Source organism: Schistocerca gregaria, chromosome 2, assembly GCF_023897955.1.
Source record: "Schistocerca gregaria isolate iqSchGreg1 chromosome 2, iqSchGreg1.2, whole genome shotgun sequence".
Taxonomy (NCBI): Eukaryota; Metazoa; Arthropoda; class Insecta; order Orthoptera; family Acrididae; genus Schistocerca; species Schistocerca gregaria.
In genome coordinates this window covers 332,898,695-332,915,829 of record NC_064921.1, presented here as the reverse complement: position 1 = coordinate 332,915,829, position 17,135 = coordinate 332,898,695, and positions in this window count along the sequence as shown.

The window sequence follows — 17,135 nt, the reverse complement described above, 5'->3', positions numbered from 1 at the left end:
GATTTTTGTCATAGGTGATTCTCTGCGTAGCATTTTATAAGGTTAAGCAACAAGACACCCCTAGCAAGTGTCGAAACCTAGATTAATGGACCTACCGTTTCTGTGGAACCGGTGGCTGATTACCCTTACGTTGAAACTAGTATACGGTTCCTGAGTGACAGCCATGTTCAAAACTGCATGTTAATAGTGACAATTTTTGTACTCAGTCTGGTCACTCTAAAAACCTTTCTTGCGTTCTCCCACTATAAAATTCGTTTTTCTTCTTAAATGCAATAAAATATTATAGTACGGCATTGTAGTCGCAAGTTTCCTCTGACAGGAATTTTATTAATTATAAATTTTCAGTAGGGGCGATGGGTACCTTTATGACCTTGAGCGCTGTGATTACATTTTAGACACTCCTTTATTCATTTTTATATCAACAAAATGTGGTGACTCTATATTTTGCTCTGTTACACGTAGGTGGCTTTAGGCCGGGAATCCGTTTGTTTTTCAATACAGAAGAATTTTACCACATGTTACTGGCAATAATCCTAACATCATTCTTTAAAATTTGTATGTACCATTTATCAGTTCATCATCATCATGCTGAAGCGTCTTTATACATCATTCTTTAGCTAACATTGACATCATCCGCAGGGAACACGGTGACGTTTAAGTGTTGATACACAGACAAACCACTGTAGGTAACACCCTTTTTGCTTTTTCACTAATCTCCGGTTTGACGATATTGCTTAGGGTAGCATAAAGTTTTCACATGTTGTCCGCACGGCGATGAATATCTGGAGATGCCCTAGCCTACGGACCAGCCCCTGCTCTCTACGTCTGCTTCCCCACTCCTCCCCTCTCCCCCCCGCGGTGACCATAGCCCCCCCCCCCACCCCCCCACCCCCCCACCCCCCCCCCACCCCCCCACCCCCCCACCCACCCGCCCGATAGCGCAGGCACTTTCCAGCCGTCGGCCTTTTCCGGCTGCTCCACCCATCGTAACAACTTCTAATCCACAGAGCCACCAAAAGCCACCAACTTGAAACACAAACAGAGCCCCGCAGTCGGCAAACATTCTAAATTACACTTCCTCCTCCGCCACTTTTCGTAATCTCTTCCGATAACCGCAGCCTCTCTGGCGCAGGCGTACTCGCGGTAATTCCGGACCACGTGTATCTTTTTAGACCGCCGTCTCGCTTAATTGCTCTTGTCCACGTTGTGGTTGTAAGCGCTTCCTCCACCTAATACTAAACTAACTGCACATTTAGGCGCACATCGTGAGCATTTCAGAACAGATTGGCATTCTGAAAGTGTAATCCCTGTGCTGTCGGAATCTACTAATTTCGGAACATCATTACTGTGATGTTTTGGGCAAAGTAATAAGGGCGTCATTAGAACCGTTGAATTATGGGTCCTTAGAAACTTCCGGTGAGCTACACTAGTAACAGCTTCTAGTTTCGTGATAGAGCTGTCGACGTTTCTTGCCTCCCATTCTCCATTGCCTCTGGTCCATTCATACTCTATATTGTAAATCTCTACTTTACATTGCTTTATCTACATCCAGTTTCTGTATTCTTGTTGGTCTATCTCTTGTTCTTTTTCCTGGAGCTATCCGTGGCCTTACGCCTTTCTGCCATCTCGTATAGTCCACCCTTTTAAGATCTTCATAAGAATGTTTCAGTTGTCTACATAATAGTATTTCCAACTTCAAGTTTCCTCGGCATTTCTGTGATCCAATCTTGATGTTCCACTACTCGTCCCCCAACAATCAATTTCCATTGCAAGAAGCCTCTGTTTTTTTCTTTTTCTATTTTACTGTTTTCCTAAGATTTTGAACTAGTCATTTCACTACTCTCCGCAATTGTATGGCTATCTTATAGTTTTTTTTTCCACAAGTCCGATTTTAACTGTCGGGTCGCCTTCCTGCATAGTCCTACTTTATTTTTTATTCCTTATGTGCTGTTTCCACAAACAGATAAGGGTATCCCAAGATACTGGGTGATCTTTTTTAAACTTGCTGTTTGAGAGAGCCCTCATGAGAAACGAATTATCGTAGGACAATGAAAAGATGTGGTAATATTTGTAAGGTCATGCGGAAGCGACATTGTTCAATGTCACCACCATCCAAGAAAGCTTGGAACCGCACTAGAGACACCATTTCACAACTATTCGAGCATTTTTAGAATGCTGGGCCATGGAATGTTCAGCTATTCTGGCATAGACCGTGCATTGCTTGGAGATCGCATATAGCGTCGAGCAGTCTATGTCATGGCAGCAGTAACTCCAACAACTGATGGCGCAACTGACCATCGCTCTCTCGCAGGACCAATTCCCAAATCTCCAGTTAATTTGAAGTTCCATATCACGTACTTCACTCCACATACGGAAAGAGGACCTCACTTCTTTCATTTACAACATTAATACTCGCGGAAAGCAGTATCACTATTGCTGTGGCTTAGATAAAACGCTTAACGAATAAAGTCCTGCTGACCTGGTCCAGACCTATGTTAACTTTCTGCAACTGTAATACACACTGGTACTTGCGCTTCACCCCTGTTCCACCATACCAGTATCAGCGACTAACACCAAGTCATTACACTACTAACAATGCAAATCCTCCAGCGTGCCGTCTCAAAATAATTCCTATAAAGTTGACTACCTACATGATAAATAGTTTTTTGCTTACAATGGCTCAAGAAACCAAAATTCAATTATAGCCACCTTGTATTTGAAGGATTTACTTCCTTTTAACTTGCTTTTATATTCACTGCAAAATCTACACTGCAAGATATTCCGTTTCCGCAAGAATTACTGAAAGACCAGTTTGCTCACTTTGTTCTCTGAGTCTATGGAACATATACTCAAAATTTTCAGCATCTGTTGCTGGGATCACACAGTTGTCCACAAAAAGTAATGAATACTACGATCCTGTTCAAACTGAAATTCCCATTCCGCAGAATTTACGTTTCCATTCTCGTAAAGCTTCTTGTATACAGATTCTGAACAGTGTAGCAGCTGAAGCACATCCTTATAAATATCATTTTATGATTCTAATTTCAGCGGGTACTTGTTTACCCAACATTGATAAAGGAAAGCGTGCAGCATAAAATTCTGTCATAGCTGAGGTATAAGTATTCCAGACGCCATTTTTCAACTATTACCTTAGCGGGACCGTGTCGTACGCTTCATTTCGAGCACATATTTCAAACCGGTATTCTCATTTGTAGCCATTCCCTTCTCTGTTTCGAAAAGAAAATATTTCATCAAAATAGTAGCGTCCAGGTCGAAAACCAATTTTCTCCTCTATCTCTACTATCTCTTCCTCTAACCGCTTTTTAGGACTTTACCATTTAATCTGACTACTGAAGGGACCACGTTAATCCCTCAGTAATTTTTACTTTATGTTCAGTGACCTTCGTCATTTGTGGTAGTAAAATAATATTATGCTTCTTTCTATTTCTAATTGATTTGAGCGCCTTTAGAGGTGTATGAAAGACCCTTGTCAGAATATCACAAAGTAATGTGGGAGCAGCTTTTGTAAGTTGATCACTCATATTGCCTGGTCCTGAGATTTAGCAGTCTTGACTTTTTTTGACTGAACGTACTATTTCATCACGACTGTTACCTCGTTAGATCCCTCAAACAGCTCTCATGTTCAACTATGTCTTCTCTCAAAAATTCCTCAAAATACTGCACCCAAACATCCGCAGGTATTGTGCTGATGCCAGTCTGTTCTCCAGTCTACTTCCTCAATGCCTTGAATATTTTCCCAGCCTTGTTTCCCCTTGCATTGTCTCTGAAATTTTCTACTTCAATACAATATACTTTCCGATACTCATTCTTCATTTTTTTGTTCTTTTGGTGGGAACTGTTCCTCTTTTCGCACCGTGTTCTAAGATCCTCATCCAATTTTGTGCTCAGCCATTTCTGATACACTCTTTTTTCCCCCTCCATCATCTACTAGATCGTGGCATCCCTCTCCATGAACCAACTTCATGTCTTGTACATTGTGCTGTTTATTTTCTAAGCCCACCTTAGGGGCCTGGTCAGTAGCTTTCCTGACGTTATATGCAGAGTGTTGCACAGCTTGCGAGTCTGAGCTTATAAAGGAACCCGGCGGAATTATTATCGTTTTCCTAAATGGGAGAGTTACATTTGAGATCGTAAGGCGGTGACGCAATTCGGATTCTGCACCTCTCATAACTCTTACATCATTTACTTTTAGACATTATATTGTTTATTATATTTGCGGTGTCTGTTATTTCGGACTGTCCAAATGAAGCGACATTTTTTGTCCTACAGTCGTAATGAATCAAGACACAAAGGAATGAAAGACATTATCTGGCAGTGAGCACTAATTTATATCAATGGGGTAAGTCTAAAGTTTATGACAGAGCAAGATTCGAACCCAGGTCTTCTACTTACTAGGCGGATGCGCTGACCAGTACACCAGCCGGACATAGTGGTTATCACAACCACACAGGCTACCCTGCGACGCTTCCCGCAGTGTAAGTTGAAGGTGTGCTAAGATAATAGCGACCACTTTGTCTAGATCGCATAGTACTCAGCGCAACTATCTAATAAGCAGGAAATTTGGCAAGAATCCCGGTACAGCTCAAATTTTCAAGTTGCACCATTGATATAAACAGTGACCAATGGCAGCTAATGTCTTTAATTCCTCTGTCTTGAAGTACCTTTGTTTGATAATTATGCAAGCAAATGTTGATTTTAATCCACATTTTCGCTGCATACGTGTATACTTGTGGATGTTTTTGTATTTGAGCCATCTAACTCCGCTCTCAAGGCATATATCAGTTAACCGGTCCCCTTTGTCAGTTATTACATGTTTACTATTTCGTCCAACAGTGGGATCATTTGCTCTTGGATCCTGCAAGAGCATTTAGGTCACCAATTATTATCATTTCCTCACGGGTTTTACAGCCTTTGTCTATAGTCATAATATAAATCCTTTTCTGACACAACTGCGTCTTCACTGGAGGCGTAAACAACACATATAACAATATGATTGTCTTTTATTTACGGATGGGCTTGAAGTATTCGATAATTCACTTGTTCCCTTGAAATTATTAATTGATTACAGCTTTTTTAACGGCTACTGATCACTACGAGCTCTTTCTTCTTTATTCACTGATGAATGTATGTGGATGTATCCATTCATTTTCCCCCGTCATCTTACTTTCCTTTCTGGTTTCTGTTAGACCAGCAATATGTAAATTTGACTGCTTAAGTTCTTTGAATATGCGTTTTAATTTAGTCAAGATAACTTGTACATTCCATGTGCCTATGTGTTTTGTCTTTCTCCATGCCAGATTTCGTCTTCATTTTATTCAGTCCAATTCTGACGCTTGTTTGGAAAATCGTGTGGTTTTCATTTTCTTTCCAGATGTCTGACTGCAGATCCGACGTTCCATCCCCCAAGCTTGAGGATTAGGTCTTTTTTTATTCGTTGTTCGCATCCACTAAACTGATTGTCTTTGTAGACTCAAGGATTCAATCTTGTATCTGCCATCCAGAAAGACCCTTCCGCCAATGTCACCATATGGGTGTCCATTTTCTTCGCCGATGTTGCCGTTGCGTAGTCGCCAGCGTCCTCTCTTCCACACCGTATCGAAACGTGACTACAATAATCGTCAGGTCACATTTTGTTTGGCCGCATTGCGTGTTACTACATGTTCACAGTTTACTTATATGTGATTTAGTAGTTACCTTGTGTGCTGGGCAGTTTATAACGCCAAAACCAGGTGTTAAATAGTATTTCATACGGCAAATTCATATGGTGGATGAAATATATTTTTATGTCATAAAAACCTGCTGTGAAATAATAGCAACAATAATTTCCTCTGACAATGGTTTCAGTATAGCGTCAACGTCATCGTCAACGTTACTTTGGAGCTCGATGTGCTGCTACATAACATTTGTCCACGTTTACCATGTACCTAAAATGTTCAATTAACAATGTGCAAGGAAGTACACTACTTGGAGTATGATCCGACATCGTCGGGAAACAATAATAGCTTTCAAATATGTGTTGGAGGCACACTTCAATGAAAGATATGTGGGCTGTACCAGTCTGAGCTGCAAAATCAGATAGATCGTGACGCTACAAACAAGTCACAGAAGAATAAACAGGAGTTCAATGCAATATAGTGTTGCAGAAATTTCTTTCGTCTAACATGTTGTATCTGTGAAGCACAATTTAAAGATGAGTACTTATCTTTACTAAAAAAGTCAACAAATGTTGCCTATCAAATAGCACATTTTTATATTTAAGGCACCACAAACAAGTTTATCTGAAGTACATCAGCTTGTAGCCATAGCGGCGTGTGTATCAGTTTATTTCCACTCATAGTCTATAGAACACTGTTGTAAATTTGTTCTTTTCCTTTTCTGATTAGTCTAAGTTAGGTTTCCTAAATTTCGATATTATATGGTTTAATGTTTTCTGGTGTTTCACTGACGTTCTGAAACTGATGGAAATTTTGCAAAATCTCGTAAAGCAGATAGTACATCGAGACTGTTGACAATAGTGCCAGCTATTTTTTTTTTTTTTTTTGAATCGTCGGTATTCTGCCTGGTTTGATGCTGCCCGCCACCAATTCCCCTCATCATCTCAGAGTAGCGCTTATCAAGTGTAGACGTATGGAACCGGAATATCTTTGCAACAGTTACACGTCTGTTGTTTGAAACTAATAAAAAATACACATTGCTATTTATGCATTTATCCCACCTGTCCTACAGGCTATGAATAACACGCAAAAAAAAAAAAAAAATAAACAGCAGTTCTTCTTTTGAAGCGAAGCAGTCAGCGCGTCATTTTCGTACACCGTTTCAATACGAATTGAAGCGTTGTTCAGCGAGAGTTTGTCCCAGTGTTAAAAATAGATGGTAATCGCACAGAGCCAACTTTAGAGAATAAGCCGCATGCTCTAGTATTTCCCAACAGAACGTCTCAATCGTTTATCTGACCTGTTTTTCTGTGTGTGATTGGGCGTTATCGCGGAGCAATATGACTTAGTGTTGAATTTTTCCGTATTGTGGTCGATTTTCACGTAATGCTCGATTTAAATCGACCGTTTGCTGTTGGTAGCTAGCAGCGTTAACTGTTCTACCAGGTGTTAGCATCCCATAATAAATGACTTTATCCCACCAAGCAAAGAGCATTGTCCTTATTTAGTGCGATTTGGTCTTGCGGTGGAAGGCGGCGGTTTGCCTGGGTTCAACCCCCATTTACGAACTTAAGATCCATATTTCATTATCTGTCTATATTCGATGGAGAAACGACTTTCTTTTGTATCTGGCGAGCAGCATTTCACAAGTGGTCTTTCGAGTGGCTTACCGCCTTTCATTCAGTTGGCGTGAAACCCATTTTCCCACTTTCTGCACCTTTCCCATAGCTTTCAACCGGAGAGAAATGGCCACATTTAACTGTCCGCGAGTTTTTGTTGAGTTTGAGTATCATCTTCATCCAATAAGGCGTGTAATACATTGTATTAGAGCTTTTTTGGTGATTTTCCGCACTCGTCGTTTCTCATATCAAAATCACCACACGTAGAAACACAGTGTTTTCCCAAGCGCATGTTCGCCGAGAAAGTCCGACAAGTATTCGATGCGATTATACAACAGTATTTTTTTTTCAAATGAGAGCAGGAAACCAATGTTGTCTGCAAATCGCAGTTCGTAGGCACAGAACTCGGTGTGTTTACGGATTTGAAACAGATACCGGTGTTTGGGTTACTGTGTGTTAAATGTAAATGCCGTGTGGCTAGGGCCTCCCGTCGGGTAGACCGTTCGCCTGGTGCAAGTCTTTCGAGTTGACGCCATAGCGGCGTCTTGCACCTTGATGCGGATGAAATGATGATGGTAAGGACAACACAATACCCAGTCCATGTGCGGAGAAAATCTCCGACCTTGCCGGAAATCGAACCAAGGCCGTTAGATATGACATTCCGTCGCGCTGACCACTGAACCAACCAGCTCTCTGACCGAACGCGCTGAGCTACCGTGCCTGCTGTACCACTGAGGTACCAAGGGCGGACACTGTGTGTTGACATTCGTCGTCGGCCGTTACAGGAAGTAGACGGCGCTGCAAATGCGGTCTTACGGGTCCTATGCTGACGGCAAGCCACATCTATACGAAAATTCCCGTTTAATAGCGCTACATCTGGTAAACCTACGTCCTCAATTGTTTGCTGGATGTATTCCAAACTCTGTCTTCCTCTAAAGCTTTTGATCTCTATATAGCTCCCTCGCTTACCATGGAAGTCATTCTCTGTGGTTTTGTCCTATCACCTTGTCAGAGTTTTCCACATACTCTTTTCCTCCCAGATTTTACGCGGAACCTCTTAGTTCCTTACCTAATCAGTCCCCCTAATTTTCAATATACGTCCGTAGCAACACATTTCAAATGCGCCGATTCCCGTCTGTTCCGGTTTTCCCTAAGTCCATAATTTCACTACCATACAACGACGTGCTCCAAACGTAGATTTCCAGAAATTTCTTCTTCAATTTAAGGGCTATGTTTGATACCAGTAAACTTCTCCTGGCAAGAGTGACCTTATTGCCGGTCCTAGTCAGCTTTTGATGTCATCATTGCTCCGCCCGTCATTGGTTGCTTTGCTGCCAAGTAGAAGCATTCTTTAACTTCATCTGCTTCTTGAGCATCAGTTCTGATGTTTTCACTGATCTCATTTCTGCTATTTCTCATTACTTTCGTCTTTCTTCGGTTTCCATTCGAGACATATTCCGTACTTATTAGACTACTCGTTTCATTCAACAAATCATGTAACCCATCTACACTTTCACTAAGGATAGCAATATCAATAGCGATTCGTATCATTGATATCTTTTCACATTAAATTTTAATTTCACTCATGAACCTCTTTTTTATTCCATTATTGCTTCTTCCATGTACAGATTGAAAAGTAAGGGCGAAAGTCTACATGCCTGTCTAACACCCTTTTTAATCCGAGCACTTGATTCTTGGTCGCCCATTCTTATTACTCCCTCTCTGCCGTTGTAAATATATATTACGCATATCTCTGTATAGCTTAACCCTATTTTTCTCAGAATTTCGAACATCTTGCACCACTTTACATCGTCGAACGCTTTTTTCAGGTCAGCAAATCCTATTACCGTGTCTTGAGTTTTCTTTAGTCTTTCTTCCATTATCAACTGCAACGTCAGAATTGTCTCTCTGGAGGTTTTACCTTTCCTAAAGCCAAACAAATCCTCTAAAACGTCCTCAGTTTTATTATCCGTTCTTCTGTTTATTATTCTAGACTTCAACTTGGATGTATGAGCTGTTAAGCAGATTGTAGGATAATTCTCGCTTTTGTCAGCTCTTTCAGTCTTCCGAAATGTGTAGATGATGTTATTCTGAAAGTCGGATGGTATGTCGCCAGACTCATATATTCTACACACCAACCTGAATAGTCGTTTTGTTGCCACATCCCTCAATGACTTTAAAAATTCTGATGGAATGTTATCTATCACTTCTGCCTTATTTGATCTTAAGTCCTCCTAAGGTGCCATAAATTTTGATTCTGATACTGGATCCCCTATCTCTTCTAAATCGACTATTGCTTCTTCTTCTAACACATCAGATAAATATACCTGCTTCAGTGTACTCTTTCTATGTATCCGTTATCTCCTCTGCAGTTAACAGTGTAATCCCATCGCACTGTTAAAGTTACCACCCTTGGCTTCAGTTTCACCAAAGGATGTTTTGACTTTCGAACATGTTGAGTCAGTCCTTCCGCCAAGCATTTTTTTTTTTTTTGAGTCTTCTCATTTTTGATGCAATCATTTCGTCTTAACTTTCCTGCACTTTCTACTTGTTTCATTCCTCAGCGACTTGTATTTCTGTATCCCTGAATTTCCGGGATCATTTTTGTACTTCCTTCTTCCATCGATTAGCTGATGTTTCTACACAAATACTTTTCTTGTACCTATGTTTTTCTTTCCAGTTTCTGTGACTGCCCCTTTTAGAGATGTCCATGGTTCTTCAACTGCACTACCTACTGAGCTATTCTTTTTGCTGTATCATAGAACTTCAAACGTATCTCGTCATTTCTTAGTGCTTCCGTATCCCACTTCTTTGCTTACTGATTTTTCCTGACTAGTCTCTTAAACTTCCGCCTATTCTTCGTCATTGTGATCTGAGTCTGTAATTGCCCCTGGCTACGTCTTCCAAACCAGTGTCTGGCTTCGGAATCTGTTCGGCCATGATGCACTCTAGCTGAAATCTTTCCGTATCAAGCGGCCTTTTCCAAATGTATCTACTCGTCGTGTAATTCTTGGAGAGAGTATTCGCTATTACTAGCTGAAATTTGTTACAGGCTCAGTTAGTGTTTCTCCTCTTTCATTCCTTGTCCCAAGCTCATATTCTACGGTAGCCTTTTCTTCTTCTTGTACTACTGCACTCCAGTCCCCATGACTATTAGATTTTCATCTCTCTTTAGGTACTGTATTACCCATTAAATATCTTCATATACATTCTCTCTCTCTCTTCATTTGCGGTTCTAGGCGCTACAGCCTGGAACCGCGAGACCGCTACGGTCGCAGTTTCGAATCCTGCCTCGGGCATGGATGTGTGTGTTGTCCTTAGGTTAGTTAGGTTTAAGTAGTTCTAAGTTCTAGGGGACTGATGACCTCAGCAGTTGAGTCCCATAGTGCTCAGAGCCATTTGAACTATCTCTTCATTTATAGCTAGCGATGTCGGCATGTATACCTGAACTATCATTGTCTGTGTTGGTTTGCTCACGTTTCTGATAACAACAATCCTATCTCAGAACTGCTCATAGTAACACACTCTCTGCCCTACCTTCCTATTCCTAACCAATCTTGCTCCCGTTATACCATTTTCTGCTGCTTTTGATATTACCTTATATTTATCTGACCGGAAATCGCTATCTTCTTTCCCTTCGCTTCACTGACACCTATTATACACTCCTGGAAATTGAAATAAGAACACCGTGAATTCATTGTCCCAGGAAGGGGAAACTTTATTGACACATTCCTGGGGTCAGATACATCACATGATCACACTGACAGAACCACAGGCACGTACACAAAGGCAACAGAGCATGCACAATGTCGGCACTAGTACAGTGTATATCCACCTTTCGCTGCAATGCAGGCTGCTATTCTCCCATGGAGACGATCGTAGAGATGCTGGATGTAGTCCTGTGGAACGGCTTGCCATGCCATTTCCACCTGGCGCCTCAGTTGGACCAGCGTTCGTGCTGGACGTGCAGACCGCGTGAGACGACGCTTCATCCAGTCCCAAACATGCTCAATGGGGGACAGATCCGGAGATCTTGCTGGCCAGGGTAGTTGACGTACACCTTGTAGAGCATGTTGGGTGGCACGGGATACATGCGGACGTGCATTGTCCTGTTGGAACAGCAAGTTCCCTTGCCGGTCTAGGAATGGTAGAACGATGGGTTCGATGACGGTTTGGATGTACCGTGCACTATTCAGTGTCCCGTCGACGATCACCAGTGGTGCACGGCCAGTGTAGGAGATCGCTCCCCACACCATGATGCCGGGTGTTGGCCCTGTGTGCCTCGGTCGTATGCAGTCCTGATTGTGGCGCTCACCTGCACGGCGCCAAACACGCATACGACCATCATTGGCACCAAGGCAGAAGGGACTCTCATCGCTGAAGACGACACGTCTCCATTTGTCCCTCCATTCACGCCTGTCGCGACACCACTGGAGGCGGGCTGCACGATGTTGGGGTGTGAGCGGAAGACGGCCTAACAGTGTGCGGGACCGTAGCCCAGCTTCATGGAGACGGTTGCGAATGGTCCTCGCCGATACCCCAAGAGCAACAGTGTCCCTAATTTGCTGGGAAGTGGCGGTGCGGTCCCCTACGGCACTGCGTAGGATCCTATGGTCTTGGCGTGCATCCGTGCGTCGCTGCGGTCTGGTCCCAGGTCGACGGGCACGTGCACCTTCCGCCGACCACTGGCGACAACATCGATGTACTGTGGAGACCTCACGCCCCACGTGTTGAGCAATTCGGCGGTACGTCCACCCGGCCTCCCGCATGCCCACTATACGCCCTCGCTCAAAGTCCGTCAACTGCACATACGGTTCACGTCCACGCTGTCGCGGCATGCTATCAGTGTTAAAGACTGCGATGGAGCACCGTATGCCACGGCAAACTGGCTGACACTGACGGCGGCGGTGCACAAATGCTGCGCAGCTAGCGCCATTCGACGGCCAACACCGCGGTTCCTGGTGTGTTCGCTGTGCCGTGCGTGTGATCATTGCTTGTACAGCCCTCTCGAAGTGTCCGGAGCAAGTATGGTGGGTCTGACACACCGGTGTCAATGTGTTCTTTTTTCCATTTCCAGGAGTGTATCTAGACTAAGACTTTGCATTTCTCTTTTGGGATCTTCTAGCTTCTGACATTTCACGTCCCGTTTCGTAGAACGTTATCCTTTGGCAGTTCACTCCCGGAGATCTGAAATGAAAAATCTTTCGGAATCTTATCCAGATGAAGAGAACATTATGAGACTTTTACAGTTACAGGTCACATATTCTGTGTATACACTTTATGTGTCTTTAATATTGCATTCTGCTTTCTCATGCCGTTGATATTGCTGATTCTTCCTTCCTAAGGACAGTATCCCGCCCCAAGGAGAAGAGAATGCCCTGAACCTCTGTCCGTTCCTCCACCCTATTTGACAATGCCATTGGAAGAATGAGGGTCACTTCTGATGCCGGAAGTCTTCGCCGCCAGTGCCGATTATGAAACAAAATTCAAGCGGTGGCGTATTTCGAACCAGGGGCCGAGGACCTCGCTAGCCCTCGGCCATGGGTGCACGCCTCCTAAAAACAATATTTATATGATTAACGTAAACAAACTCTTGCCATTCTAAATGATATGTTTATGTTATTTTTAAGAATGTATTTGTTTTTTAACCAGTATTGTTTTTAGTATTTCAGTAAATAAAAGATAAGAAAAATAATTTTCTGTAGGCTAGTAATTTCTGTGCGCAAATCTGGAAGCTAAGTTTTTTTTTAAAAAAATAATTGGAGTGAAACGCTTTACTAGATGCAAAACCCTGTTATTGGCAGATTTTTAAGTGCACTCAGACTTTAAAATTTTTGAAAATCTGTATCCTGCTTGTTTCTTCCAATTGAAAGTAGTATTCATCTTTATAGATGATGCATGTATGTACCAGGGAAAGAGACTGCACTTTGTCACTTCCATATTTAAGGGGTACCCACACACCATAATTGTCTCATCCTAAAACAGCAGTAATAACAAGCTGAGAAGTGCAACAAATATTTGAACCAACTTTCATGATGTAGGAGACTCTTGGACTGACGTAATTTTTAAACAAATTTTATTTCACTAAACGTGAGTTTATATGAGCGCGAACATTCAAAGTCCTTGGAGTACCGACCTGACACAAAAAGGCCGATGGTGAAATACCGATGATCTACTCCGCTGAATGGTAAGAGTTCACTCTTAGTTAACCGATGCTCAGGATAAGCTTGGGATTTTTATTAAAACTGCGCTGAGCCCTTGTAGTTTCCTGCCTATATCAGCGCCCTTGTTTCTGACAACACGAATCTGCTCAGAATGCGTATTACCCGTACAATACAAATTGTTAAAACAAAATATCACTAGAGTTATCGGCGGCTTCGAATGACTTCTATTAGACCTAACAAGTAGGAGTGTATGTTTAATCTTCTGTTAACTGACACATGCAACTGACTAATTTTTAATATTGTTTACTATTATGAAAATTAAAAAACATATTGGAATCGTTTGGTTTCTGTGTATGTATGGTGGTTTTGAAATGCAACGACCCTAGACCAGCACTTTAAGACTCGGAATACGGAACTGTGGGGTCGCGAGAGACTACTAAGAATTTAGTAAACTCCAGATAATTAAAAATCAGTACTTATCATTTTGGATCCATTTTTAATGACTGGCTCATAGGCGTACTTATTGTAGGGTTATCAGTTTCGTTTTGAGGTTTTCCACAAATAGTAAACGGAAATTTACTACTGATTAATAATTCAGAGATAATGGACATCGCAATAGACCGATCTCTGACACTCTAAAGAACATTATTTCGGAATCCACATTCAGATGCGTTAAAATAGAGAGACTTAATTATTTGCTGTCAAATTTGGATAGAAATTCTGACGGATTCTTCTTCTTCCTCGAGGTGTAGTGAAACCAAGAGACAGTGTCTCGAGGGCTCGAATCAAGACGGGAGGTGAAGCCTTCGCGGACAGAAAACATTGTCGATTCTCTCCCAGAAGACAGTTCTTGCTTGGATACAGTCACCCCGCTCCTCAACAGCTGCTACTAGCCCTATATTTTGAGGTCGGAAGCTCACATAATTGCAAGCATTCGGAAGTCATAAAACTTTCAGTTGCAGTTTGCCAATTTCTTTTCTAACCAATGGCTACTTCGACGCGAATGCGACATACTTTTGGTATTTGCGGCCTGGAACCCGGTTACGGTTCGCCTATTCATTACTTTGAGCGGAAGATAGTTCTGTTGCTCGCATAAAGGCGTCAACGTTTTCAATCGTTGTTCGCGACGACGTCGCGCTATAACCATGTGGTAAGCAGTGATCACAACCACCCCATTTCTCACCTTGATCTCTATCTCAGGAGTTCTCTCTCTCTCTCTCTCTCTCTCTCTCTCTCTCTCTCTTTCTCTCTCTTTCTTTCCGCCCTCGGTAGCTGAGTGGTCAGCGCGACAGAATGTCAGTCCGAAGGACCCAGCTTCGATACCCGACTTGGTCGGAGATTTTCTCCGTCCAGGACTGGGTGTTGTGTTGTCCCAATCATCATCATCATCTCATCCCCATCGACGCGCAATTCGCCGAAGTGGCGTCATATCGAAAGTCTTGGATCCAGCGAATGGTCTATCCGACGGGAGGCCCTAGTCACACGACCTCTCTCTCTGTCTCTGATTAGCACCCTGGAATTCCCTCTCAGCGGAATGTTATAATACAGTTGTTTAAATTATTTTAATTCCTACATTTACTAACGAGAATCTCTATATGTACGTAGTGTAGTCGCCTGTGTAGGCTGGAACATGTTTATGAATTCTAGTTGAACAAATCCCACAGCTAAACTAATCTCTTTTTTATTAGTGTTGAATCCTCTGTCCTCCTCCGTCAGACTCCTAATTAATTGAATCCCCTGCGGGTAGGAACGATGTGAATTGCTTTCTACTGTCGAGGCTGAGTTACATCTAAATTAAATTCCTGGAAGCTTGCAAATTCTGTAGCCAACAGTCTAGGACTGGCTGCCTGGCGTGTAGAACACGTCAGTGGGCGTTTACGTGAACTTCTACGTGAACATTCAGAGCGATGATCTCTGTTTGCATTGTCTTGTAATTTATATATTTAACTTCAGTGTTACTATGTAAAACTTTTTCTACGTAAGTGTGAATATATTACATCTTTAGAAGTTGTATTACTATGCTACCCTTCTTTTAGCTTGACAATCTGTTATTCTGTACTGCTTTTAGCTTGACAATCTGTTATGCTACACTGCTTTTAGCTTGACAATCTGTTATGCTGCACTGCTTTTAGCTTGACAATCTGTTATGCTACACTGCTTTTAGCTTGATATTTTGTTGGGCGTCAATACATTTCTTATCGCAGCATGACTGAATACTAATTGCGTGCATATACTCTTAGTATTTTGCGCATTTGCGCCTGTCTTGTGTATCGTAATGCAGGTCTGAGAAGCTTAATTATTAGTGTACACCAACAGCTATTCAATGTTCTTTTGACTGTTAAAATCTGATATATATATGATGACTCAGGAGAAAAGGTACACGCTTAGAGGGGTGATACTATTGGCGCTTTTGACCAAAAAACTCCTAATAAACAACTAGGAATGGGAAATGTGTAGCATCGTCTGTGGCTTGTCTATGGCTTGTCCAATGGGAATTCGAGAGGTGTTGTGCGAGTATACCAACAACGATTTCCGAATCACAAGAGTCCCACATAGCAGGGTGTTTAGCAGGGTGTTTCACAGATTGCATGTTGTTTTTGAACGTCTCGTACAACAAACTCTTAATGAAGTTGAGAAAATTTTTCAAGTAGAGGAACGCAAACTCACTACTAGCCCTAGAAGAATTGCTGCCCAACTTGGTATTCCACAAACACGGTCAGTATGCCTCTCATCGGCACAGTGTACAACATCTGCATGAAGGAGATGCTGCTGCCAGGCAAGAATTCTGTCAGTGGATCATTACCAATGAGCGATAAATTCCACGTATTCTGTTTACTGATGAGTCAATATTTACCCGCAACGGAATCAACAACAGGCGCAACTCTCGTGTATAGGCAAATGAAAATGTGCACGCTACTGTGGAAACGAAATTTTAACGACGTTTCTCAGTCAACGTATTGTGTGGTATTATTAATGACCAGCTCATCGATCCAGTTGTTTTAGATAACCGTCTTACTGGGACACGGTACCTTGAGTTTCTTCAAAATGTATTACTAGAATGCGTGGAGGATATCCCTTTGGCAACACTGGATTACTGTTTGTGGGGGTGGCTGGGTACAAGCATGTAAAATACGAGCGAAAAGATTCTCTCTTGTTGTGGTACACCTAAAACATTCATATTTCTTTACGTAATACACGAATACGTAATAAAACATGGGGGTTCACATTTAAAAAAAACGCAGTTGATATCCGTTTGACCTATGGCAGCGCCGCAATCTAGCGGGCCAACAATAGCGCCATCTGGTTTCCCCCTTCAAGCTAGACAAATTTCGTTCTTTGTGTCGTTTAGTTTACAAGTCACAGTACACTTTCCCATTTTTCAATGTGACTACCCGTCACTACAGTTGTCATACCAAGACGTTATCACGAGTAATTTTGTTTCTGTATTTTCTATAAACCGATGCCCTTGCTTATTATGTAGTACATTGGTAATTTTGATTCACATGTCCATAATTCACCAAATTTAGCCACACTGACTGTATTTAGCACAGAAGCCATTTTCCACCATCGAAATTCTTGTTCTCGTAAAATTTCCAACTACCTCACTGCCTCTGTCTTGCTGGATACCTACATTCAATGTTCCACACAACTTGCAGCGCAGACGAAGTCCTAGCGCA